The 27,514-nt window shown below is 39.5% G+C and overlaps 1 protein-coding gene and 1 pseudogene across 8 annotated transcripts in view; one reads left to right on the forward strand and one right to left on the reverse strand.

Annotated features, from left to right (window-relative positions):
- Positions 1-1,974: 1,974 nt before the first annotated feature.
- LOC150064215 (elongation factor 1-alpha 1 pseudogene) lies at positions 1,975-4,698 on the reverse strand (annotated as a pseudogene).
- Positions 4,699-5,613: 915 nt separating this feature from the next.
- The window catches only part of Arb2a (ARB2 cotranscriptional regulator A), a 391,209-nt gene continuing 369,308 nt past the window's right edge, over positions 5,614-27,514 (forward strand). For 6 of the 8 annotated variants that reach the window (XM_090331618.1, XM_090331625.1, XM_090331624.1 and 3 more), the window contains exon 1: positions 5,614-5,751. The gene's annotated coding sequence lies outside the window, so the exon portion shown is untranslated. Of the gene's footprint in view, positions 5,752-7,161; positions 7,356-27,514 lie in introns of those variants that run through there. The other 2 variants (XM_090331619.1, XM_090331623.1) reach the window with 1 other exon arrangement.

A 27,514-nucleotide genomic window follows, 5' to 3' on the forward strand; every position in this document is an offset into this window, starting at 1 on the left:
TGTTTTCAGGCTTATTTTGCCATGCTGAGGCAAAATAACCTAAGGCCTCATACAGGCTCAGTGGGTACTCTCCCACTGGGTTACATTCCCATATTCCAAATTAGCAGTCTTTGTGGGACACACCACATCAAGGGTAAAAGGCCTACCTCATGGCCCAGTGCTCACTTCCTGGTTTTGGAGATCCAACCTGCCTGTCTCCTGGTTGGGAGGTTTGGCTATGGTTTGTGATGTAAAATAAGGATACCTGGAACCAATGGATTAGCCCCACCGCCCTCTCTGACCATACCTACCTTCCCTGTCCTGCCTACTTCTATGTTAATAGATTCCTGCTTCTTACTTTAGCCCCTGGTATCTTCCCATTAAACGAGTCTGCTGTGACATTCTCCCTGGCCTGTCTGTGTCTTCCCTCTGGAGAAGGGAGGGCTGGGTGAAGGCTGCCAGCCGGCCCTATCCTTTCTCCGTCTCATCTTAGTCGGAGCGTGTTCTCTTTGCCCTTCCTGCTGGTCAGGAGGCAAAGAGTGCTAAAAACCCCGACAAATCTTTAAATAAACTAAGAAGTAAAACTAGAAGGTTCAAATGATCTTTTAGGTTTATCTTTATTGACACCGAAGTTGAGCGATCCATTATGAAGGGATTGCATTATTCCCTGACAGACTGCCTGACATCTGAGTTGGTCACAGGGGCTTACTCTAGGGCATTTCATAGAATGAATGGCAATGTTTTATATTACTATATTTCAAGTTTTGAATATAAACTGAATCTAAAATGCAAAACTAGCCATTATTATGCCACACATCACTCACATCTATTGAATTTGGCCAAAGGCGGAATGTTAGCTAATTGTCCAACTTTAAATCAGGACTCAGACCTCACTCCAGAAGAGTTGGTTAATGTAGACAGAACTTTGCCCTCAGCAATTAACATCTAATAAAAATGTTTTCTTTAATGAATTTGTCTGAGCTGCCAAAATTTTGAACCTGGGCTTTTAGTCAAGGCAAGCAGGTTTTACTTTATTTTTAATTTAAATGATTGACAACATTTGTATATGTCTATTGTGGTTATTGAGATGATTTGAAGTGAAGGGTATAGTGGATTGATAAGAGGATGGATGCCTAAGGTGGTGGCCTAGAACAGGAGGAAGAAATGACAAGTATGATATAGGGGTATTTCTTTGATCAACCTAGTGATCAAAGATAGGCCAGCTGTTAGCCAGGAGGAAACAGATCTCCATTCCTTTCCCTTTTTTTTTTCTGTTATATCTTGAGGCGCAAAAGAAGATGGATGAGGAAACAAAGAGTTTCTGGCTTCCCTGGAGATGTATAAATTAAAACTATAAATAAACAAACTGGCTTGCAAAACTTAGATGGCTGCTGTTGGAAAGATTGGACAATTTGTACTATATACAAAAAAGAAAATTTGCACTAAATATGCGCACTTATCGTAATAGTTTTTTTGCTAAGCCATATAGAGAGTGTTGTAATTCTAACAACACATTTACTCCCACATAGAGTTTTGAGGCTGTTTCTTCTTTCTTGTCACACATATGTAGAAGACAGTTTTATCACTGGGTGAAGAAAGAATCTGTGCCACCATTGAATGTAGAGGGAAGTGAGGGCTCATTTGGTTTCAGCACATAACCATTTCACTCTTGGTTCTGACACTTTATACATTATTGAAGTTTCCCATTCATTGTCTTTTCTTTCCCTCATTAAAACTTTGTTTTAATGGGCTTCAAAATTCTGTGACAGATTTTTTGCCATGTTGTTTCCATCTAAAAGTATTGATTTTTAAAGACTAATAACTTAAAATGCCACATAAATGGTCTGCAAAATATTTTCCTTTCCTTCTGAAGGTTTTATGATGCATAGTTATCATTAACCAGTCTTTCACTATTAAACTGAAATGGCCCATTGTGATAAACGTTGTTCTTCCACCCCTGGTGAAGACTGAGGTGGCAGGTGTGAGGGGTGATTTTCATTTAGCCTTCTGAGCTTTCTGGGAAGCCTTCTTGTCCACAGCTTTGGTGACACCCACAGCAACTGTCTGTCTCATATCACGAACAGCAGAATGACCCAGAGGAGGATGGTCAGAGCAGCTCTCCACACATGTGGGCTTGCCTGGAACCAACCAAGGCAGCATCACCAGACTTCAGGAATTGAGCGCTGTCTTCCAACTTTACCAGAACGGGAGTCAATCTTTTCTTCCCGCTCAGCAAACTTCAAGCAATGTGAGCAGTGTGCCAATCCTGCACAGGGCACGGCCAGCACCGACTTGGCCTGGACAGTTCAGGATGATCACCTGAGCGGTGAAGCCAGCTGCTTCCACGGGAGGATCATTCTTGCTGTCACCAGAAACATTGTCACGGCGGACATCTGTGACTGACACGCTCTTGAGGTCGAATCCCACATTGTCCCCGGGAAGGGACAACAGACTTCACTTCATTTGTGACACTGATAGGAGAAAAGGTGGCCACCATGCCAGGCTGGAGGACACCAGTCTCCACTCTGCCCACAGGGAGAGTGCCAATATCTCTAATTTCATAGACACCCTTAAAGATGTAGGTACAAAGGCTTGTCAGTGGGATGAGTTGTGTGTGTGGGGGGATGCAATCCAAAACCTCCAGCAAAGTGGTTCTGCTGGCACTGCCATCTTTAAGGGTGATCTTCCATCCCTTGAACCAAGCCATACTGGCAATTGGCTCCAGCATGTTGCCACCATTCCAACCAGAAAATGGAACAAATGCTAGTGTCAGGTTTGTAGCCAATTTTCTTAATGTAAGTGCTCACTTCTTTAACAATTTCCTGGAATCTTTTCTGCCCGTAGGGTGGTTCGGTGGAATCCATTTTGTTAACACCAACAATGAGCTGTTTCACACACAATGTGTAAACCAGAAGGAAATGGCTAATGGGTCTGCCTATTCTCGGAGATAGCAGCTTCAAATTCACCAACACCAGCAGCAAAAAGCAGTATAACACAATCAGCCTGGGATGTGCTTGTAATCATCTTCTTGATGAAGTCTCTTGTCCTGGAGCATCAGTGATGGTCACCTAATACTTGCTGGTCTCAAATTTCCACCGGGAGATGTTTATGGTGATACCATGGTCATGCTCAGACTTCAATTCATCCAAAACCCAGGGATACTTGAAGCAGGCCTTTCCCATCTCAAGAAGCCTCCTTCTTGAACTTCTCAATGGTTCTCTTGTCGATGCTACCACATTTGTAGATGAGATGTTCACTGGTAATGGACTTGCCAGAATTGACATGTCCAATGATAACAATGTTGATATGAATCTTTTCTTTTCCCGTTTGTCTTGACTGAGTGGTGGTTTTCACTGCACCTTCATTCTGGAGATTGGGTTAAAAAGTCCCATTCATTGTTATCAGAATGTATTTATTTTCTTGAATAACATATCATTTATAGCAAATCAACACTATAATTTTCACTTTCTCTAATTGTCAGAATAGAATAGATTTGGAGTGTTTCTGCTTTACAAAATTTAGGATACCTGTTGAAAGACTAATGCAAAGGCTTATTCATTCCTGTGTAACTCTAGCTGAACTGTTGGTAGAAACACCCATACGTGCATTCAATAATCAATGTATGAAATGTATTCTAATCTTTGAATGGCTCTCCATCCTGCATTAACACGGAAAGATCATGTTACATAGTTTTTGAATTAGTTCTATGTTTTATGTAAGCATTTATACATTACTACTAACTAAGCTTTATTATCATCCTGAATTCCCTAGGCCTCTGATTTTTTATTTTCCTCTGATAGGATAACAATTGAAGTTAAGTCTCAATAGTCACCTCTTGGAACTGACGGTTTCTCAGAAATTCCTCTTTGTGATCTTGACTGGAGAAGTACTAGTCAGGTATTTTGCCTGTTATCTATTTCAGGGATTATGAAAATTTCAAAGTCTTTATCTTTTAAAATAACTATTCCATTGTTTCCAGATTCTACCAAATTAAAAATATGATACATTTCCTCATCTTTTAAAAAAATGTCTTTACATTCCCTGTCTGCAGCATGCAATTCAAATTATTTCCCATGACACACAAAGCTTTTCAAAGTTTGATTTCTTCAGTTGCAGGTATGGTCCTACACACTCTTTGAGCTTTGGCCACAAATCAATATTAACAGTATTTAACCCCCCTCTAGCTTCATAGTCATTTACTCTTGGCTTGTTTTAGATTTCCTTTTTTTCCCAATTATTTTCATTTATACTGCTCCTTTTGTACCACCAAAATCTTCACCGCCAATCCAACTTTCTTTTTTAAAATTGTAATGTATAGAGGGGTTACAGTTAGATTTGCCAGATAGTAGGTGCATTACTTCTCACACATTGATACCCCTTCTCTTGTTTTTGTCCCCATTTCCTTCCTCCCGCCCCCTGCCAATCATCTAGTTTCCCCCCTCCCATTCCTATTTCAAATAAACAAATACACATATATACAACATGCCAGGTAACAAAGTCAGATACTGTAACAATATGAGTCCAATCCAACTTTCAACATTCTTTCCCCATACACTACCATTTAAAAAAAGTCTAGCATTTAAAACTCACTCACTGAACATTTATTGTATATTTTTTGAAGGCAGGTGTGTAGTAGAGAATATGCTAAATAGAAGAAGATAAGGTCATCTCTCTCACTGAGTTTCCTTTTAGTGAAGTGGCGTTTATAGCAGAGATCATATTTTTGTTATGAAAGAGCTGCAATTTAATCTGCAATTTATTTTGTAGGATAGTGTACTTAAGCTCTCCTATGAAGAATATTGTAAATATTGCTAGCTGACAGCCTTTCCTTTCCCTTAGCTGAAGAAAGAAGCATTCTGATTCAGTTTCATGTCTGAAGCTTTAGCCTTAGTTGGTACATTATCAATAAATAGTGTTTCTTAAAAGAATTATTATTTTTAAGAGTATCATCTAAAAGGCAGGTGGCAAGTGTCCCATCAGCAGTTTCTGAAAATAGGTTAGAGGTGTTCCTTGGAAGAGAAGAGTGATGTTTGGCAACCTGGATCTCATATATTAAGTGTCCTCATTGTTTATGCGGATCCGCCTTTAAGACAGACAACTTTGAAGCTTATGTTTTGTTAAAACAGAACACATACAGTCCTAAAATTCCCATTTGCTCAAGTATGGTAAATTCCAACTGTCATTAGGACAGTTCTAGTTTTACACACAATTTAGAGGAAAATTTATTTTTCCAAAAGTAGGCCAGTTCTATTTTAATTTTATTTTTCTGGGGTTGAATGGACCAGATAAACCATGAGCAGGGGAGTGGAGAATTGACTATAAGGATATTTGAAATTCCACTTGCAGAACAAGGCCTCTGAGTGGTTTATCTTTTAAGGATACCCATGCAGTCTTCAGAAGGAAGGCTAAGCACAGCCCTTGAAAAGAAAGAAAAAGAGAGGGAGAGAGAAGAGAAATCGAGAAAGGGAGAAGGGAAAGAAAGGAGATGGCCCCTCAATAATCCCTATTGTTTTCCTTCCACTAACCCACCCAGCTCCACAGGAACCAGCCCCAGGGCTAAGCCCCGCCCACTTCCGGGTTGTCCTCGCTGCCGTCGCCTGCGTGATGACGTTTAACCCTCCTCCAGACCCCGGAAGTGCAACTCGAACTTGGTCGCGGCACAGATCTCGTGAGGGAAAGTCCTCGCCGCCGCCCGGAGTTGCCCTCGCGAGCTGGACGGCCAGGCCTCCCCTCGCCTTCCCCCTCAGCCCTGCAGCTGGGGGCAGAGCTCAGGTAGGATCTGGGTGGGGGAAGAGGAGGCCTGCGTCCAGACCCGACCAGGGGGCTGGTCTGGACTGGTCTGGGAAAGGAACGGCTCTCCCTAGGGCCCAGGCTGCCAGAGATCACACTGGTTTCCAGGGCACAGCCGGGGCCTGGGTCCTGGGTCCTCCCCCCTGCATCCTACCCCCCGACGGGCAGCTCCCACCTGCCATTCTACTCCTAATGTGGGGGTGACATGGCTATTCCTGGGGTGCTTTGCTGTATAAACGAGCGCCCCAGGTTCTGGGAGCCCTAAGGACCCCCGAGCCTCTTGGGCCTCAGCTGTCTCAGGATGGTGATGTGGGGAGGGCGGGGAGGGGGAGGACTATTGAAGATCTCTCGTAGAAGTGTTTGTTGTTGATTGTGCCAAAGTGTGTGCAGGCCCAAAGCTTTATCAGGAAGTCCGTTCATTACAAAGTGATGAAAGTGTCGTTATAGAAACATTGGTGGGGAGTTTTCCTGGGATGTCGTAAGGAGTCTTAGATGAACACTTTTGATTTCGAAATAAAGTCACGAGTGTATCGGAAGCAGTCTTGGAAAAAAATTCAGGTACTTACCATGCTCTCCTAGGTATTCCAGGGGTGTCCCTCCATCCGTTGGACTTAATAACTGGGTGTTTAGGTTGCTTAGGCTTTGGCTGACAAGCTGAGTTATGTGCTTGTCTACGTGTGTGTGTGTGTGTGTGTGTTCGTGTTCGTTCGTGTGTGTTCTGCAAAGCCCTTGTAATGTGTGTGTGTGTGTGTGTGTTTTAATGGGTGCAATGATGGTGGTTACCCAGTTCAAGCCTTGAAGCGGAGTCAAAAGTATATTGCTTGTCCTTATTTTCAATCTCTTTTTGTGAGGGTATGTTGAATTGGTTTAGAATATTTAGAATCAAATCATAGAGCACTTTTTGAAGTAACAAACTAATATCTTGCTGGCACTAGGCTGCTTCCTCTTCTTCTTCTTTCTTCTTTCTTCTTTCTTCTTTCTTCTTCTTTTTTGGTGACATTCCTGGGTCCGAATTCAGGACTTGTGCACTGACCCTGAGGTTTTGTGCCCAAGGCTAGCATTCTACCACTTGAGCCACAGATCCACTTCTAGCGTTTTAGAGGTTATTCAGAGGAGAAAAGAGTTTCATGGACTTTCTTTGCCCTGAACTGGTGATCTCCAGATATCAGCCTCCTGATATGACAGGGATTACAGGCAGGAGCTACTGGCTCCCAGCCTTTCTGGCTTTTAAATTAAGTATGTTGCTTAAACAGCAAATCCTCCACTGCACAGCCAGGGGAACCCTGGATGGCTTTGGGGTTGTGAATGCTGCAATACCTGTAAATAGTAAAACAATACTCAGGCCAAGAGAGTTATCTGTGAAGCTCTAAGCATCCATCTATTCATTCTTCAGTATGACTGATAACGTTCAAAGCACTGGGAAGACTTTGGTGAATCAAATAGGGTCCTTGTGCACTTCAAGTTTTCATTCTTGTGGATGAAGGACCACCAATAAGTCAAATGTAATTTTAAAGAAGTGGCAAAAAGAGCTAAGAAGAAAAATAAAGCAAAAGAGGGTAAAAATGAAGGGAGTGCTATTTGAACAGGTAGGTGGTCAGGCTGAGTATCTTTTCTGGAGACACTGTGTGGAGATTAGAAGGAAGTATGGCGTAAGAGTGATCTTTGTGGGTATGCCAATGTGTGTTAGCACAAATCTTACACTTTCTTACTGTTTAAAAATCTTGTGAATATTTATTGAATGATTTGTTGTGTATAGTACCATTGTTCTATTGTCTGTCACTCCTATTCATCTCCAGAATTTTCTCATCCTCCCTAGGAAAAATTCTATACTTTAACTTACCATTCTCAACTCCCTTCTGTTCTGGAACAAGTGTACTCTCAGTACCTATGGATTTGACTGCTGTGGGTACCTCTTTAAGGTCAATGTTGTAGGCATGTAGTACTTCCCTTTTGACTTTGTTTACAATGTCTTCAGTTTTCAGCTATGTTATGGCTTGTGACACAATGCATTTTCTTTTTAAGGCTGGATATAATAATCATTACATGTATATATTATTTTTTTATTTACCCATTGGTTTATCTATATATGCTTGGAATTTCTTCCACTTTAGTTATTGTAAATAATTCCTTTTGATATCTGTGTACATATCTGTTTTCTGCTTTCCTTTCTTTTGTGTGTCTACTCAGAAATGAAATTACTGGATTATATGGTAATTTGGTAATTTGCTATACTTAGAATCTTAAGTGTTCCCCCAAAGGATGACATTTTAAAGTCTTGGTCTCCAGAGAGGCACTATTGGGAATTGGTGAAACTGTTAGGAAGTAAGTGGAACGTAGCAAAGTGAGGGCACGACTGAAGTAATAGAGCACATGCCCGCCTAGCTCAAGATCCTGCATTCAAACTGCAGTAACACACACACGCACGCACACACACACACACGCATGCACACACACACACACACACACACACACACACACACACACACACGGAATAAGGGGAGTCTAATGGAAGTTTTAGTTTATTGAAGTTATATCCTTGAAGTGGGTAGTGGAACCCTTCAGGACTAGCTGTTGGCTAGTGATTTGCTCCTCTTAAATCATGAGGGAATTGAATCTGTTCTCATTGTAAGATTATTCCATCTAGTATTTGTTGTAGCAATTGAAAACTGTTGTTGTTGTTGTTTTAGAATTAACATGCAGTTTTTGCCACAATGGCTACTCCACAGCATTACCCAGGAATTAAATTTTTTCTCAAACCTTACCAATATTTTTCACCAAACATATTATATATGTTTGGGGTGCTGACCTTGGTGCTTGAACTAGGGGCTCTGTTCCTGAGTTTCTTTTGCACAAGCTTGCATTCTAACACTTAAGACACAGTGCCACTTCTGGAAACTTTTTAGTAATTTATTGGAGATAAGAGTCTCATAGACTTTCCTTCCCAGGGTGGCTTTGAACTGTGATCCTCAGTCTTAACTACCAGCACCTAGCAAAATAAACATACAAAAAGTAGCAACAAAATACCCCCCCCAAAAACCCAACCCTAAACACACACACACACACACACACACACACACACACACACACACAAAATCTCCATTTACATGGGTATATCAGGAGTGTTTGTGATTTTTATTTGATGAAAGATAAGTCTCTTTGCTTTTTGAACATTGATAGATCTTACTGATTTTGTTAATTTTTTTGAGACAGGCTTTCACTATATAGTTCTAGTTGGCTTAGAACTCTGTGTAGCCCAAGCTAATCTTGAGTATACAATCCTCTTACCTAAGTGCTCTACTTTAAGATCAAGTTTTAATAACAGATTTTGAGGTTTGTCTTCCAAGTTTATAAACAGTTGGGTTGCCTTTTAAGATAGCAGCTGTCCCATGTCTTGTTGCTTTAAAACCCTGAAGTAGATATTATAATTACGAAAACCCTCAATTGTCTATAGGCATAGTATCTGCAATAATTCCAAACCTATAAATTAAAACAACCCCCCACTAAAAAGGCACCTTTTATATAGTGAATAAACTTGGTTGCATCAGAATATAGTGAAGATAGTTTAGGAAAGCCAAAGATTATTCTGACTGACCTGCTTTGTTTTATTCTTTTTAGTTGGAAGAAAGGAGCCATATAGATTGGATGGCTATGTTTATGAAATAGACTTCTTTTGTTGGCTAGTTGAGAGAAATTGGAAACAGAAGAGCTAAAAAATGATGAAGAAACAGAGACAAGATAGGTTGGATAACAACCTGACAAGAGTATGTGGCTAGATGGGCAGCAAGAAAGGAGATCAGTACCAGTGATAAATTGTGAACACTGTAAGTGACAGCAGAGGAAAGGGGACCCAACCACAAAGTGACAGAGACTAATATAGATCCACTAACTGGAGTGGGATGGAGAATAAATGAAAGTGGGCCAAATGCCAACTACTCAGAAGGTGTTCTGCAGGGAAACATTTGCCCTGAGTAATCCACTAAAGTCTACTGTACGTCAGGTAGAACCTGCCAAGTCATATGGTCAAAAGTCATAATTTGGAAGATATGCAGCGTTATATAGTGCTACAAAATAAAAATAAATGTAAGTTCTTCAGACAATGTATCACATAATTTCTATTCCTAGAAGGATGAGTTGAGTAGTCTTTGATGTTTTCTTATATCATTAGGGTATTTTTTTTTTTACCAGTCCTGGGCTTGGGCTCAGGACCTGAGAACTGTCCCTGGATTTTCTCAAGGCTAGGGCTCTATCACTTGAGCCACAGCACCACTTCTGGCTTTTTGCTACGTATGTGGTACCGAGGAATCAAACCCGGGTCTTCATGCATGCTAGGCAAGCACTCTACCACTAGGCCAAACTCCCGAACCCATTAGGCTATTTTTATATATAAAGTATTTAAGAAGGAAGGAAGCCTGGAGCAAATAGTTCTTTCTGAAATCTTAGGTACTTGGGGCTGAGACCTAGAGGATCACAGCTTGAAGCCAGTCCAGGAGCAGAAGTATACAACACTCTATCTTCTTGATCCAATCATCTACTGAGGGGCATCTGGATTGGTTTCATATCTTTGCTATGGTAAATAGTGCTGCAATGAACATCATTGTGCTAGTGGATTTAGTATGTCCTTGATTCTGGACAATTGGGTAAAGGCCAAGGAGTGGAATTGCTGGGTCATAGGGGAGTTCTATGTTTAGTCTTTTGAGGAACTGCCATACTGCTTTCCATAGTGGTTGAACGAGTTTGCACTCCCACCAACAGTGCAGTAGCACTCCCTCCTGGCCATAACCCTGCCAGCATCGGTTGTTATTAGATTTCCTGATTATGGCCATTCTATCTGGGGTGAGGTGGAATATCAAAGTTGTTTTGATTTGCATTTCTTGTATGGCCAGAGATGTCAAGCATTTGTTCATGTGTCTATAGGCCATTCGTATTTCCTCTTCAGAGAAGTCACTCTTTAAGTCTAGCCCACCTTTTAATGGGATGGTTGTTTCTTTGAAGTTTTGTTTTGGAGAGATTCAGTTTTGTAGATGTATTTTAGACATGAGGCCTTTGTCTGTTGTATGATTAGTGAAGATCTTCTCGCACTGTGCAGACTTTCTATTTAACTTGCTAGCTCTGTCCTTTGCCATACAGAAGCTCTGCAGTTTATTGCAGTCCCGTTTGTCCAAAGTTTGTTTAATTTGTTGTATTTCTGGGTCTTTATTAAGAAAGTTTTCTTACTTTCATTACTGAAATATCTTATTTTACCTTAGGTGTTGTTGCACCATGAAGGAGACTGTTAAAGTATTATATTCTATAATATTGTATAGAACTGTTGTTGTGGTGCTTATCTGGCATTCCAACTACTTGAGAGACTGGGGCAGGAAGGTCACAAGTTTGAAACCAGTCTGCTAATTTAGCAAGATACTTTCTTAAGATGAATTGATTTTTAAAAAGGTTAGAGCATTCTTTAGTGTGCATAAGGCCATAGGCTCAATTCCTAAGACTGAAAAAACAAAACCAAAGACAAAAGCAAGTAGTGGTAAAAACAAGCTCTGCAAAGTTTGCAATTTGAGGCTAAGAAGCCTGAACAATTTTAAAATTTAAAAAATTAGTTTCCATCTAATTTAAGCCAAAGTGTATTTTTGTTTTCTGTGAAAATGTAAAGTTCCTGTCACATTGGACTCTCATGCTGTATGGCAGCAGCTGGATAAGCAGCCTCTTGGGTTTTCCACTGCTTCTGCTATGTGATCTCATGATGACAGAAACTCACTTCCTTTTAAGTCTTTCTTTCTTTCTTTCTTTCTTTCTTTCTTTCTTTCTTTCTTTCTTTCTTTCTTTCTTTCTTTCTTTCCTTCCTTCCTTCCTTCCTTCCTTCCTTCCTTCCTTCCTTCCTTCCTTCCTTCCTTCCTTCCTTCTTCTTTCTTTCTTTCTTTCTTTCTTTCTTTCTTTCTTTCTTTCTTTCTTTGTCAGAGATAATGTATAGAGGGGTTACAGTTACATTGATCAGGTAGTAGTTGCATTACTTCTTGCACATTGATACCCCTTCTCATGTTTTGCCCCCATTTCCCTCCCCCTCCCAATCATCTTGTTCCACCCCTCTCCCTTCCCTGTTTCAAATAAACCTATATACAATATACCAGGTAACAAAGTCAGATACAGTAACCACATGAAATTAACCATTAGGGGAAAAAAAAGAGAACAGAAATAACATAACATTAAGAACAATAATCACCAAGATAAACCTCTTGATGCCTGTAACCATTCAGTGTTTTGATCCCTATGTTATACAAACATTGGTGAGACTACTATACTGTTTGTCTTTGCTCTTTTGTAACTTTCTACCCCCCCCCCCCCCCCCCCCCCGCCCCGCCCTGCCCCCCCCCTGCTCTTTTTTTTGGTCAGTTGTGGGGCTTTAATTCTTGGCCTGGGCACTGTCCCTGAGCTCTTCAGCTCAAGGCCACCGCCATACCCCTTGAGTCACAGTGTCACTTTTTTTTTCTGGTGATTAATTGGAGACAAGTGACTCACATCCTTTTTAGTGCCTGGGCTGGCTTTGAACCATAATCTTCAGATCTCAGCCTGAGTAGTTAGGATTACAGGCATGAACCATCATGGCCGGCTCCATTTTTTTTTTTAAGACATCTTTATTGTTTGGACTTTGTTTTTAAGAGCAGACTTCCTGTCTGTAGTACTCAAAATTAGATTCTTGCCCCCTCTGTTCTTCAGTGTTTTCCTCTTAGCTGCTGTCAGATAATGGTTTTGTCTTTTAGTTGGATTCAACTGAAACTTTTAAACAAGATGTCCCTAAGTTTTGTGCTAGGGCCAACAAAATTGATTTTACTGGAGGTCATTTGGAACTTTTACTTTGGCATCAAGCACTTTTGGTCTGTACTCAATTCATAAAGACTTTTTTTTTCTAGTTGGTCAAAATATTGTCAGTTTGTGCTAATGTATTTGACAGGAAATTGTGATGAACACTTATTGGTTAGAAGTAATGGTTAATTATTTTGAAACAGTGTGATTGTGATATTTTTATCTTCATTTCCAATACTACAAACACTGCTAAGAAATTTGATATTTCAGTCTCACCACTGAAAACATTGTTTAAAATAACCATATTTATTCTGGGTATTTTTCTGAACAAGAAACACATGCAGTTATTTATATCAAAACAAGCATATGAGTTTGTGGTTTTGGCTGTGTTAATTAAGAATGTGCGTTTTTTAAATCTAACTTCATTCTGTTTTTATTCATTAAAACAAAGAGAGATTTTTTTTTTAGCCAGGTCAAGCTTTATTACTGAAATGTGAGTTATATAAGCTAGTTATATATATATATGTATATATGTATATATACACACATATACATATAAAAACATACATATGTATGTATATATATGGTTTTCCCATAGACTGGTAACCATTAATGTTGTAGATTTAAAGAGTACTCCTTCTTTCCCATGGAAAATAAATTATTTCTGAATTGGAAAATCAATAGACAATTCAGTGATGATGAGAACTAATGAATCTGGATGCTTAAGTGACATCTCCTAGCTAATTAAAGATTTTAATATATATTGTCTGCTGCTGTGTAATAAATTGCTTGAATCTATGGCATCATGAAGCAAAAGACTTTCTCTCACAGTTTCTTAGGGTCAAAAATGTAGGACTACTTGGTAGCTTTCATTTAGGATCTTTGATGAGGTTAAGGTGTCAGCCAAGGCTACAAGTCATCTGTAATTTGTATCTGTGGGATCTACTTCCATGTCTACTCCCATGGCTGTTGGCAAGTAGCTTGTTACTAAGTGGGCTTCTTTATTGAGCTACTCACAGCTCACCTTCCAAAAAGTGAGCTGAGAGAGAAAGAACACTAAGAAATTGTTTGCAACATAAATCTCTCAGAAGTGTCATAGTATTACCTCTCCTATCTATTATTGGTTATGCACACTAATTCTGCTATAGGAGGGGAGGAAATAATATGAGAGTAACCCCCCTTCGAGCACTTGAGACTCACTAGGGGAACAGTTTAGGTGTTATAACAATCCACCCTTCAGTCTCCAATGATGCAGATCCTTTTCAAATTCATTTCCTATTCCCTACCTCCCATGCCTTAATGTGTCTTAACCTATTACTATGCCATTTCTAAGTCCATACCCACATCGTGCATATTAGGCCCTAGTATGAAGGGGGCTCCTTGGATGTACTCCACGGAGTGTAGCTCCTTGATTATAATTCCTTTCCATTTGTTTCTCTGTTGTCCTAATAATCAACATATAGTTGTGGGACAGGTACAGGATAACTGCCTGTATATGCCAGTGTCTTAATTTGTAAAAGAGAACTAAGTGACAACATGGACAGGCCAGCACATTGAAAAAAGAGATTAATGTTGCTGCTCATAGTTCTCCTGGAAATGTGAGGTATGGATTCACATACAAGGCTTCAGAAGAAACAGCAGGTTTTGGTTAGGAATCAGACTGATCTAAAGAAAACTCTCAAGTAAACAGTTTGGAATTAACTGGTTTGAATATTTCTAGATAAAGGAGTGAGCTCTCCTTGATTGTTAACTCATACGGGATGGTTTAGGGCAGGCAGGAGAGATGTTAACTTTGTTTATGAAGTAGATAAGGATTTAGTTGGATATATAAATGAGGAATTATACCTTTGTGTATGAAATGGTGCTTATAGGCAAATGGAAATTAGCTAGCTTTGGGGAGCGCTGTCTCTCTTGAGTTCTGTAAAGCGTCCAAAATTCAGAACATCAAGGTGCAAAGGTAATTCATGAAATAGGCTCAATGATGAACAGATGCCAGATAAGTACAGAACCTAAAAAACAGAACAGAACAAGCAATCAAAAAGCCCGCCCCTCCCAAAGTCAGAATGCTGCTGTAAGCATTCCTGTTTCAAATGAAAGAACATGGGAGATAAAAATATGTCTTTGATAAACAAATTATAAAATTCAGGGGACTATATACAGTTGTTCTTCAACTTATGGTGAAAGTATACCCTACAAAAGCCACTGTGAGTGGAAAGTGTATTTAGTACACCTAACATTGAAAATCATACCTTAGCAATGCAATGTACTGCAGCGGAAATGTTTTCTCTTGTGATAGCATGACTGACAGGAAGCTGTAGTTTACTCCAACATCATAGGAACACATGGAGCTGCATAGCACTAGCCTGGGAATGGATTCAATCCAAAATTCCCCTCCCTTCCTCCCTCCCTTCCTCCCTCCTTTTTTCCCTCCCTCCCTTCTTTTGATCTTTCTTTTTTTTCTTTCTTTCTTTTTGCCAGTCCTGGGGCTAAAACTCCAGGCTTCAGGCTTAAAGGCCTGAGCACTGTCCTTGGGCTTTCTCAAGTCCTACTGCTCTACTACTTGAGCCATAGAACCACTTACACCTTTTTCTATGTATGTGATACCAAGGAATCCAACCCAGGTCTTCCTATATGCTAGACAAGCACTCTTACCATTAGGCCAAAACTCCTGGCCTTTTTTTCATTTTTTTAAAAAGAAAATTCTGTTAATTTATCTGTAGTCAGATTTCAGGAACTCAGTAGTGCTTGATGTCCTCTAGCAAAATAGGAGGATATTTTAAATGAACAAAATATAGGCTTATTTAGTAAAAAGTGTAAGCCATTGAATGTACATGTACAGTATGATTGGTGCTACTTCTTTGTCAGACCAAGCAGCTTTATAATTTTATTATTGATCAAGCAGCATTATAATTTTATTATTGCTAATTAATGTACAAAAGGACACTTGAATTGAGGAAGTTTAACTCATACAGAAAAAACATTTTCAACATTTGACATTTTAACAAATAGAATGTAGCAAAATTTTATGTTCAGAAAAAACACCAGATAAAATGTTAAAAATGTTTTGTACTTGTTTTATTCTCATTCCAATATTAAGTCCTCCCTCCAGTGGCTGTTGCTGCAACATTTTCTTTTTTTTTTTAAACCATGTTTTAGAAAACCAAGGGAAATCACTTTTTTTCCCCTCAGGATTAAAGTCCATTTTGCATTCTGTCAGTGTACTGTCAGATGATCTTTTGTGGTAATGTTTTCTTTTCTCTTTTTTTCTTTGTTATTGTCTGGGTAATGTATAGAGGGGTTACAGTTACATTTGCCAGATAGCAGGTGCATTGCTTCTCACACATTGATACCCCTTTCATGTTTTTGTCCCTATTTCCCTCCTTGACCCTTCCCAATCATCTTGTTTTTCCCCCTTCTCTTTCCTATTTCAAATAAACAAATAAACGTATATACAGAATACCAGGTAACAAACTCAGATACAGTAACAATATGAGATTAACCAAAGGGCAACAAAAAAGAAGTAACATAGTACATAAGAACAACAATCACACAAGGTAAAGCTCTTGTTTCTTTATCCTAGAGGTCCTTTCATTTAGTCTCATCCTATATGACCTTACCGACCTAGGTTTTGAGCTATTGTAATCCTCTGCTAGGAGAGTTCTAGATATGTACTAGTTATTACAAATGAGGGAAACCATTGAGCCTATGTTCCTTTGCATCTGGCTTACTTAATATGATTTTTTCCAAGTCTTTACATTTCCTTACAAATAAGATAATATCATTCTTTCTGATGGCTACATAGAATTCCATTGTGTCTAAGTACCACATCTTCTTGATCAGATCATCTATTGAGGGGCATCTGGGTTGGTTTCATATCTTTGCTATGGTAAATAGTGCTGCAATGAACATCATTGCGCTAGTGGCTTTAGTATGTCCTTATTTCTAGACATTTGGGTAAATGTCAAGGAGTGGAATTGCTGGGTCATAGTGGAGACCTATGTTTAGTCTTTTGAGGAACTGGCTTTCCATAGTGGTTGAAGGAGTTTACATTCTTACCAACTGTGTAGTAACAATCCCTCCTGGCCACATCCCTGCCAGCATCTGTTGTTATTAGATTTCTTGATAATGGCCATTCCATCTGGAGTGAGGTGGAATCTCAAAGTTGTTTTGATTTGCATTTCTTGTATGGCCAGAGATGTCAAGCATTTCTTCATGTGTCTGTAGGCCATTCTTATTTCCTCTTCAGAGAAGTCACTCTTTAAGTCTTTAGCCCACCTTCTAATGGGATGGTTGTTTCTTTGAAGATTTGTTTTGGAGATATTCAAGTTTTTGAACTGTTGATATATTTTAGATATGAGCCCTTGTAAATGTTTTCTTGTAATTAGATGAACCTGTCATTTAGCAACCTATGAAGCAGATTATTGAGTTAAATTTTTAGGCCCTCTCATCCATTTACAACTTGTTTATTACTATCCTTATTTCAAGTACTTAAAAAGTCACTGATTTGTACATTCTTCATAGGCATATTTTGATTACTGTACTTTTGGATGGAAGAATACCAACCAAGAAAAAAAAACAGTTAAAATAATACTTATTTTTTTAAAGTTATAATTATTTTCTAAAGTACCATATGAACTTAAAACTTACTGTTGTTTCATTCAAATAAAGAGATCCTTAGTTTGTCTTCTTAATAGCAGGTATAAACACTTCTGACATATTTAATCTTTATTCAATTTGTTAGCTTTATTCAACATAGACAAGGAATCAATTGGGTTTCAGAAAGAGTAGTTTATTGTTATGTAACTACTCTTGAATGGATTCCCAGTTCCTGAATGTGTTTCTCTTTGTAAATGCTTCTGTTAGGGTTTATCCCACAAATCTTTGTGTAAGTAAATGGGCTTAGCGTACTCTCAATATTATTATTAGGGAAAAATGTCCCAAGGAAAAAGTTATAAACACAATGTTACTAAAATAATATTTTTGTTAATTATTTATATTATATATGTCCATTTATATATTTTATATTATATGCAAATATCAGTATATATGTGTATATCTATATCTATCTATACCCATACATACATATAGTGTGTATTTGTGTGTGTGTGCATGGTTTTGTGTCGTGTGCCCCTGTTCTGGGGCTTTAACTCAATGTTTAGGCCTGTCCCTGAGCTTTTGTACTCAAGGACAACATTGTACCTCTTGAGCCACAACTATACTTTTGGCTTTTTGGTTAATTGGAGATATGTCTCAGGGACCTTTCTGCCTAGGGCTAGCTTGAAACCAGATCTCAGCCACCTAAGTAGCAATGATTATAGTGTGAGCCATGAGCACCTGATGCAAAATATATTTTTCTAACTAAAAGATGACTATGTACAACCAGTATCGCTCTGCTTTATACAGATATTATATATGGATAAACATATAGCTTTCTTAATATGTAATGCCTAAATAATTCATGAAACATAACAATATGATGAACATCTATAAATTTACCACTGAATGAAGATGCCACATAACTTATAATACGTTATGTGTTTTTCCCCATCTTATGTCTCTTCTTTCTTGGTGATAATTTTCACTTAAAAGTTTGTGTTCAATGTCTCATATTTTTAATCACAAATTGTAATATAAAAAATTGTCTTAGAGTAAGTTATTTTAATCCCCATGTAAATAAATGACATACTGTATTTAGTCTTCTAAAACTTGGTTATTTACTCGCTAGTATTTTTTTTCCAATAATACCTTGTTTTATTTTGAATTTTTATAGCACAATACAAGGGACAACAACTTATTTTTCAGTCTAGAGGCTGGGAATCTGAGCCATCAATTTGATTATTTCAACCAGGGTCATTTTCTAAGATGCCCATACCTGGCTTTCCTTGTGTCTTCACATAATAAAAAGAGGGCTCTTGATGAGTCTATCTTCATGACCTAATTGCCATCCAAATGATAGTAAAAGAACAGTCAATTGGAGATTTAAAGCCTGTTCCCTTTGCAGATGGCAGGATAAGCTGAGAAATCCAAGCCCACCTGACAATGACATGGGGGTGTGGGGTGGGGCAGGGAATTATAAAAGAACAAGGAAATAAGAATGAAATGGTAAATCTTTGGTGCCACAACACTACAGGAAACAAAGGAAATCCCACCAATCAGAAAGTTGCCTCACTCTTAACCCTACATCCACCTCTGTAAAGAGGAAGATGACACAAATGGTAGAAATGGGCAGAAGTGTTGTCTTTCTGTGGAACATCTATGCCTTGTGCTCCTTTTCTCTGCTCCATTTCTTTCTTCATTAAATTTTCCATTACCTTTACTGTGTTCATATGCTGACTGAATCCTTCTCTTGCTGGATGCAAAGACTCACATCATGTAGCTGCCTTAAACTTTCTGGTATTACAAAAATCCCATCTACTAATATTTTCCCCTGAGGAAGAAAATTATTTCATATTATTTTAACTTTAAAGTGCTTAATTTTTATGCATCATAGCTTTTTTAAAATATATTTTTTATTGTAATTAATAGAAGGGTTACATGATATTTGCCAGATAAATGGTGCCTTAATTCCCACACATTGATACCCTTTCACATGTCATGGTCCCCATTTCCCTCCGCCCCTCCCCCACCCCTCATCTTGTTTTCCCTCGTTCCCTATCCAATTTCAGATAACCAAATACAAATATATTCAATACATCAGGTAACAAAGTGAGATAGTAACAATATGAGATAACCAAGGGACAGTAGAAGTGATGAGAGATAACATAGTACCTTAAGAACAACAATCATTAATTATATGGCTTATGTTTACATCATATTTTAAATGACAAGTTAAACAATTGTTCAAGGAGGAAATCTCTAATTACATTTTCTGGGACTTAGTCTTTAGAACTTAATCAGAATTAGGCTAACGGTTTGTATGTCATAGAAACGTATCAGTTTATGAAATAAAACATGATTATAGAGTCATAGGTTTTTGTCTATGTAGTTATGTTTGTATTTCCATTACCATGTCCATTGCTTTGGGTATGCAGTTATTGAGTCCTCGCTCTTGTACACTTTGGATTTAATAACTGCATATTAAGGATACCATGCGCCTTTTGTTCCTTAGGTCTTGACTTGTCTCACTCAGCATGATTCGCTCTAGATTCATCCACTTCCCTGCGAATGCCATTATTTTATCTTGTCTGTTGGCTATGTAGAATTCCATTGTGTATATATACCACATTTTCTGTATCCATTCATCTACAGTAGGGCATCTGGGTTGTTTCCATCGCCTGGTTATTGTGAATAGTGCAGAGATGAACATAGCTGAGTAGGTGTCTTTATAATATCCTGGGTCAGGATAGATGCCCAGAAGTGGTATGGCGGGATCATAGGAAAGGTCTCTTTTCAGTTCTTTAAGGAACCTCCACACTGCTTTCCAGAGTGGCTGAACTAGTTGACAATCCCACCAGCAGTGCAGTAGGGTTCCTTTTTCTCCACAACCCCACCAGCAACTGTCATTGTCTGAGTTCAAAATCTTGGCCATTCTTGTTGGGGTAAGGTGGTATCTTAGGGTTGTTTTTATTTGCATTTCCTTTATGACCATAGATGATGAACATTTTTTCATATGTTTTTCTGCCATTTTAATCTCTTCTTCTGATAGGTCTCTCTTTAGTTCCCTTGCCCGTTTAGTGAATGGTTTATTGGGTTTGGGGGGGATTAGTTTCTTGAGTTCCCTGTAGATACTGGATATTGTTGGTGAATATCTTTTCCCAGTTGGTTGGCTGTCTCTCTACTTTTGCAACTATGTTTTTATCTGTACAGAAACTTTTTATTTTTAGGTAGTCACATTTATCGAGTCTCTCTCCGATCTGTTGTGACCCTGGGATTCTGTTCAGGAATCTATTGCCTGTGCCTATGAGTTCCAGTGTCTCTCCTACATTATCATGTGGCAATTTCACGGTTTCTGGTCTGATGTTGAGGTCTTTGCTCCACTTTGAGTTAATGCTTGTGCATGGTGAAAGGCTGGGGTCAATTTTTAGTTTTCTGCATGTGGCTGCCCAGTTTTGCCAGCACCAATAATTGAATAGACTGTGTTTGTTTCATTGTTTATCTTTGGCTCCTTTGTCAAATACAAGTTGCCTATAGGTATATGGTTCTATTTCTGGGTCTTCTATTCTGTTCCACTGATCTTCTGGTCTGTTTTTGTGCCAGTACCAAGCAGTTTTTGTTACTATGGCTCTATAGTAGAGTTTGAAGTCTGGTATAGTAATACCACCAGCATTGCTCTTTTTGGCTATTCTAGATCTTTTCTTGTTCCATATGAATCTTTGGATTATATCTTCAATTTCCATAAAGAATGTCTTTGGGATTTTGATGGGGATTGCATTGAATTTGTATATCAGTTTTGGCAGTATAGCCATTTTTACTATGTTGGTTCTCCCTAGCCATGAGCATGGGATGTCTTTCCATTTCCTAGTGTCCTCTTTAATTTCTTTCATTAGGCTTTTATAATTTTCATTGATTAATTCCTTTACTTCTTTGGTTAAGTATATTCCTAAGTATTTTATTCTTTTGGGGGCTATTGGGAATGGGATCATTTTCTTGATTTGGCCTTCTGTTTGTGTATTGTTGGTGTACAAGAAGGCTACTGACTTTTGAAGGTTGATTTTGTATCCTGCCACTTTGCTAAAGTGGTTTATTAATTTCAGTAGTTTGGGAGTGGAGTTTGTTGGGTCACTCAAGTAGAGGATCATGTCGTATGTGAATAAGGTAGTTTAATTTCTTCTTTCCCTATGTGGATCCCTTTGATGTCCTTTTCTTGCCTTATTGCTCTGGCTAAGGGTTCCAGCACTATATTGAAGAGAAGTGGAGAGAGTGGGCATCCCTGTCTAGTTGCTGATTTTAAGGTGAATGGTTCCAGTCTTTCACCATTTAGTATAATACTGTAGGTTTTTCATATATGGCTTTCACTATTTTGAGGAATGTACCTCTTATTCCTATTTTTTCTAATGCTTTCAACATGAATGGATGTTGTATTTTGTCAAATGCCTTCTCTGCGTCCAGAGAAATTATCATATGATTCTTATCTTTAGCTCTATTGATATGATGTATTACATTGATTGAATTGCGAATGTTAAACCAGCCTTGCATTTGTGGGATGAAGCCCACTTGATCATAGTGTATGTGTTTTTAAATTTGTTTCTGGATTCTGTTGGCTAATATTTTATTGAGGAGTTTTGCATCTGTGTTCATTAGAGAGATAGGTCTGTAGTTTTCTTTTTTTTGTTGGGTCTTTCCCTGGCTTGGGGATGAGAGTAATATTAGCTTCATAAAATGAGTTTGGTATTGCTCCTTCTGTTTCTATTTCTCGGAAGAGTTTCAAGAGTATAGGTGTTATTTCATCCTTAAATGTCTTGTAGAATTCCACAGTGAAACCATCTGGACCTGGGCTTTTTTTTGGTTGGCATTTCCCTGATTGCTTCCACAATTTCGTTGTAAGAAATTGGTCTGTTCAATTTGTTTACCTCATCATTGTTCAGTGTGGGTAGCCTATATTTATTTAAGAAATCATCCATTTCTACTAGATTTTCTTGTTTCTTTGAATATAGGCCCTGGTAGTACCTATTCATTATGGACTGGATTTCTTGGGAATCAGTTGTGATTGTTCCCATGGGGTCTCTAATCTTGTTTATTTGAGTCTCCCCTTTCCTTTTTTTGATTAATCTTGCCAAGGGTCTGTTAATTTTGTTGACTCTTTCAAAGAACCAACTTTTTGATTTATCAATTTTGTGTATAGTAGATCTTATTTCAATCTCTGAAATTTCTGATTTTATTTTTGTTATTTCTGTCCTTTTAGGTGTTTTAGAATTAACTCCTTCTTGCTCCTCTAGGTGTTTCAGTTTTTTTTTTTAAGGTTATTTACGTGCTCTTCTTCGGTCTTTTTAATATGCACTCGTAGTGCGATAAATTTGCCTCTTAGAACTGCCTTTGCTGTGTCTCACAAGTTTCTTTGTGATGTTTCTTGATTGTCATTACATTCAAGAAAGTTTTTAATTTCATTTCTGATCTGATCTCTTACCCAGGGGTTATTCAGAAGTGTGTTGTTCAGTTTCCATGTTATTGAATGTTTTTGAATTTGACTGCATTGTTCAGAATTAGTCTGACTCCACTGTGGTCTGATAGGATGCATGGGATTATGTCAGACTTCTTGTATCTGCTTAAGTTTTCTGTATGAACTATTATATGATCTATTTTGGAGTGTGTTCCATGTGCTGCTGAGAAAAATGTAAAAAGTTTCGCCGTTGGGTGGAAGACTCTGTGTATATCTGTTAAGCCCAGCTGGGCTATGGTGTCATTTAAGTCGATGGTGTCTTTGCTTAACTTTTGTTGAGTTGACCTGTCATTTGCTGAGAGTGGAGTATTGAGGTCATCGACAATGATTGTGTTTGAGTCTATCTTGTTCTGTAGTTCTAAAAGAGTGTTTGACGAATTTGGGTGCTCCCGTGTTGGGGGAGTAGATGTTTATAACTGTAATATTATGGGCATGGATTGTACCCTTTACTAATATATAATGGCCATCTCTATCTTTGTGTACTGATTTTACTGAGAAGTAAATTTTATCGGAGACTAAGATTGCTACTCCTGCTTTTTTGCATGGTGCATTGGAGTGGAAAATTCGTTTCCAGCCTTTCACTTGGAATTTGTTTCTGTCTTTGGCAGTGAGGTGTGTCTCTTGGAGGCAACATATAGATGGGTGGTGTTTCTTAATCCAGTCTGCTGCTCTGAGTCTTTTGATTGGATTGTTCAGCCCGTTCACGTTTAGGGAGATTATGGAGAAGTGGTCAGTGTCCATTGTTGTTATTTATTTTTACTTCTAAGTTTCTTTCTCTTTTTTCCCCTTTTGTGTTTAGTGAATTATAGATATTTGCTTCTTGATGGGGGTTCTTGATGTTCTACAATTTGTTCTCGGTTAATTAGTATTCTTTGTAACGCTGGTTTAGTGTGCACGTATTCATAAAGCTTCTCTTTGGAGTGAAATATTCTTGTTTCTCCCTCAAATGTAAATGCTAGTTTTGCTGGATATATCAGTCTGGGTTGGCAGTTGTTGGTCTTCAGGACATCAATGATGTTTTTCCAAGCTTTTCTTGCATTTAGGGTTTGCGTGGAGAGATCTGCTGTAATTCGAATGTTCTTCCCATTATAATATAGCTCCTTCTTTGTTTTTGCAGCATTTAAGATCAATTCCTTGGTATTCGGGTCTAATGTCTTTACTATGCTATGTCTAGGTGAGTTCCTTCTAGGATCTTGCCTGCGTGGGGTCCCGAAACCTTCAATAATGTGAGTATTTTCCCTTTTGAAGTTCTCTGCTATGATTTTGGTGAATAAAGGTTGCATACCTTTGTCCTGGAATTCGGCCCCCTCCTCAATCCCTATTATACGAAGATCTGCCAGTTCCTGGAGCTCTCTCTGGTAGATTCTGACTGATTTTTCCAAGGTGGCGATTCTCTGTTCCAGCTCTGTGTTTTGTCTTCCGTTTCTGATGTTCTATTCTCCGTCTCCATCAATCTGCTGCTTAATGCCTCCATTTTTGCTTGAAGTGTGGACGCTGAGCTGTTCATGTCTGCTCTGAGGGTATTAATCTTTTCTTCCATTTCTCTTTTGAATTCTAGGAGCTCTTTGGAGATTTCCTGCTTATGTTCCTGGAATTGTTTTTGGAATTCTGTTTTAATCTCTTTAGTCATGTGCACAATCATGTCCTTGAATAGGGTCATGTTTCGTGTCTCTTCAGGTGTCATTTCTTGGGATGGTGACATCTCTCTCATCCCTTAGCTCTTGTTGCTTTTTGGGCTTTGCGTGGGACTTTGATTATTTATGTATGTCGTGATTCTTCTTTGAGCTCTCCTGGGCATCGAGAACTGTTGTTGTAGTTCGCTCTGTGGTCAGTAGGTAGCGGTCTTTGCTTGGATTGGGACCGTGGTTCTGGGAGTATGTGAATACCTGTGGTTCTCAGCCAAATTGATTCCTCTGCTGACTATGTCAGAGTTTGCCGTTTTTGTAGGTGTTCGGTCGATTCCCAGAGGCTGTGTGCTGCTGTACGACTAGCTCTCAGCCCAGCCAGTGGCCTCACAGTGGGCCGTGGGATGGATCTGCAAGCTTCGGTCTCAGCATGCTGGGCGGATGGTTGGTTTTCCTGTGCTGCTTCTAGGGGTGGGCCCCCAGCCAAAGGTCTGGGGTTTGGGGGTTTCCAGGGGCTCTCAGCAGGACCTGCAGCTGTCTGCTCTGTTCCCAGGGGTGGGGCCCAGCTGAGGACGTTTGCTCCAAGGGCGGAGGGGAGCCTTTCTGATTCTCAGAAGGCTAGCTTGGCTGCTGGTTGGCCCTTCAGTTCCCTGCTGCTTTGTCCGAGAGTCTGTGACTGTGGGGGGGCCCCTCGGTGCTGTCTTGCTCAGGATTCCCAGCTGGAGAATGCCCGGCTCAAGATTTGAGGGGGACAGATGCTGGCTCCTATTGTCCCGTACACCCCACCTGCTGTTGTAAGGCAGGGACACAGTGCTCCCCACTCTCCAGACCCAGTGGCCTGGGAGAGGAACCAGGTGGGCGGGTGGGAGCTGGGACACCCCCGCCTCCCCTGGTGGGGTGCTGGGTCTTGGCGTAGCCCGCCTGTCAGTCTCCAGTCAGAGGCCTGGGAGAGGAACCTGGTGGGCGGGTGGGGACTGGGACACCTCAGCCTCCCTTGGTGGGGTGCTGGGTCTTAGCGCCTCCAGACCCAGTGGCCTGGGAGAGGAACCAGGTGGGCGGGTGGGAGCTGGGACACCCCCGCCTCCCCTGGTGGGGTGCTGGGTCTTAGCGCCTCCCGCCTGTCAATCTTCAGTCATTGGCCTGGGGGAGGGGGCTGTTGAGGGAAGGGACAGGATTCCTTGCCCCCTGCTCCTGCTCTTCTCAGGCGGGGTGGAGGGGTCTGAGTTAAGTTCTATTGCTTGGCACCCACTCTGTTTTTGGGGGCCCGCTGCAGTACTCACGCCTCTGCGTTCGTCTGTGGGTGCTGCACGGTGTTGGAGAATCCTTCACTCCCCTCGGATCTCCGCCACGGCTTGTGGTCCGCGTCTGGGTTCCGCTGCTTGCTGTTCTGGTTCCTCCTCTGGGTTCAGCTGCTTCTATGGCTTGCTGACCGGGTTGCCTGGCCAGGTGCTGCCCGGCCCGGCTCCCTCCACTGCCCCCTCCCGCTGCTGCTTTTCTTGGCTTGGAGCCGGCGCGGTGGGGGAGGGGTCCTCGAGTTCCAAATTCTTTGAGAAAGTTGGATGTGAGCTTTATCTGGATTTCTTTTCCAGTTTGGGTCCTTCTCCGTTGCTTCTTGCTTCTTGAGTTTGTTGTTGTGGATTTCTTAAGGTAATTGATTCGTGGGACTCCCTGGTTCTCTCTTTTTGTGAGAGAGAGCTAGGCAGCGTCCCTATTGTCTCGGCGCCATCTTTCTCTCACTTGCTAGTATTTTTGAAAGATCCATGCATGTTTTCTAGTGTAATTGTGATTTTATTTTTACTGCTGTATTATTTTCATTTTTGCTCTCTTGATATACAAAAATGTATCTCCTCTCCAATATTTGGAGCACAGGGTTTTTTTTTTTTTTTTTTTTCCCCATTTGTTGTAGCTGGCCTGAGATGGCTTCCAGTGATCTTTTTGTTTCAACCATGCTTTTATGTAGAACCCCTTTAATGATGCACAGCATCACCTGTGTATCAACAGGGTCTCAAGAAAGCAATAGTGAGGTTTCTTTTGCTATCCTGGATTTTTCTTTCTCGAGCATATTGTGGAAGTCCTCCGGCAGCCCATGATTGGAGCTACCCAGGCCTTTAACAACAATCAATTCCAGTAATCCAACAATCAATTCCAGTAATCTAGTTCTGTAAGTTACCTTAGAAGTAGAAAACTTCAGCCCCTCCACTCTTCAGAAGATTACAGAGCTTGTCAAGGTATCTTGAATGCAAATTTAATCACCCAAATGAGAATCCTCAGCTGAGAGAAATTGGAGTTGGCCTGGAGTTCTGAATATATGTGTGTATGTATATATGTATGTATGTATATATATTAATTTTACATTCATTATAAAATGGCATATGTGTTTGACCTATATGAAGAGACTACTTATTGGCGTATTGTTTTTCTAAAATGTGGAGTAAATATTGTTTTTGAGAATTACTTTGTCCTTAGCTATCATTCAGCCATTTCTATTATACAGTGAAAATTTCATCAAAAAGACTACTTAATTTTTTTTGACAGACTTCAAAATTGAGAATTGTTTTAGTTCTTGTTTAATTCTTCACTTAAGTTGTAGCATTGTCTTGTATAAGATTTTCTATTCTAATCTTCATGACTTTTTTTAAAAGCATTTATTTATGAAATATATTTTTATTGATTTTTTATTTTTATTTTTTTGCCAGTCCTGGGCTTGAGCTCAGGGCCTGAGCACTGTCTTTGGACTTTCTCAAGGCTAGAGCTCTACCCCTTGAGCCTCAGCAGCACTTCCAGCTTTTTTTTTCTTTTTTTCTATGTATGTAGTACCGAGGAATCAAACCTGGGTCTTCGTGGATGCTAGGCAAGCAAGTCAAACTCCCAGCCCTATGACTATTTTTTTGTAGATGAAAAACAATGTGTAATTTAACAAGTTGATTTCCAAGTGTAGAACTTATGAAAAGCAATCTTTTTAATGTTTATCCTAAAACCTTTTTATTTAATATTTCTTAACTTTGAGCTTTTCTTTCTGGTGTTTGATTTCTGAAAGCATTGTAAAGAATGGTGAGAAGTATTTTTTAACCTTAGTTTTAATTCTGAAAATTCATATACTCGGACAATTTTGGTTGACAGTTTTAGTCATCACACTTGCCTAAAAATACAAATACTTCCTAATAACATAGAATAGTATAAGAGTGTAAACTTTCTGGGGTGGGAGTTTGGCCTAGTGGTAGAGTGCACGAAGACT

Source organism: Megascapheus bottae, chromosome 4 (genome assembly GCF_031878675.1).
Source record: "Megascapheus bottae isolate mThoBot1 chromosome 4, mThoBot2.hap1, whole genome shotgun sequence".
Lineage (NCBI taxonomy): Eukaryota > Metazoa > Chordata > Mammalia > Rodentia > Geomyidae > Megascapheus > Megascapheus bottae.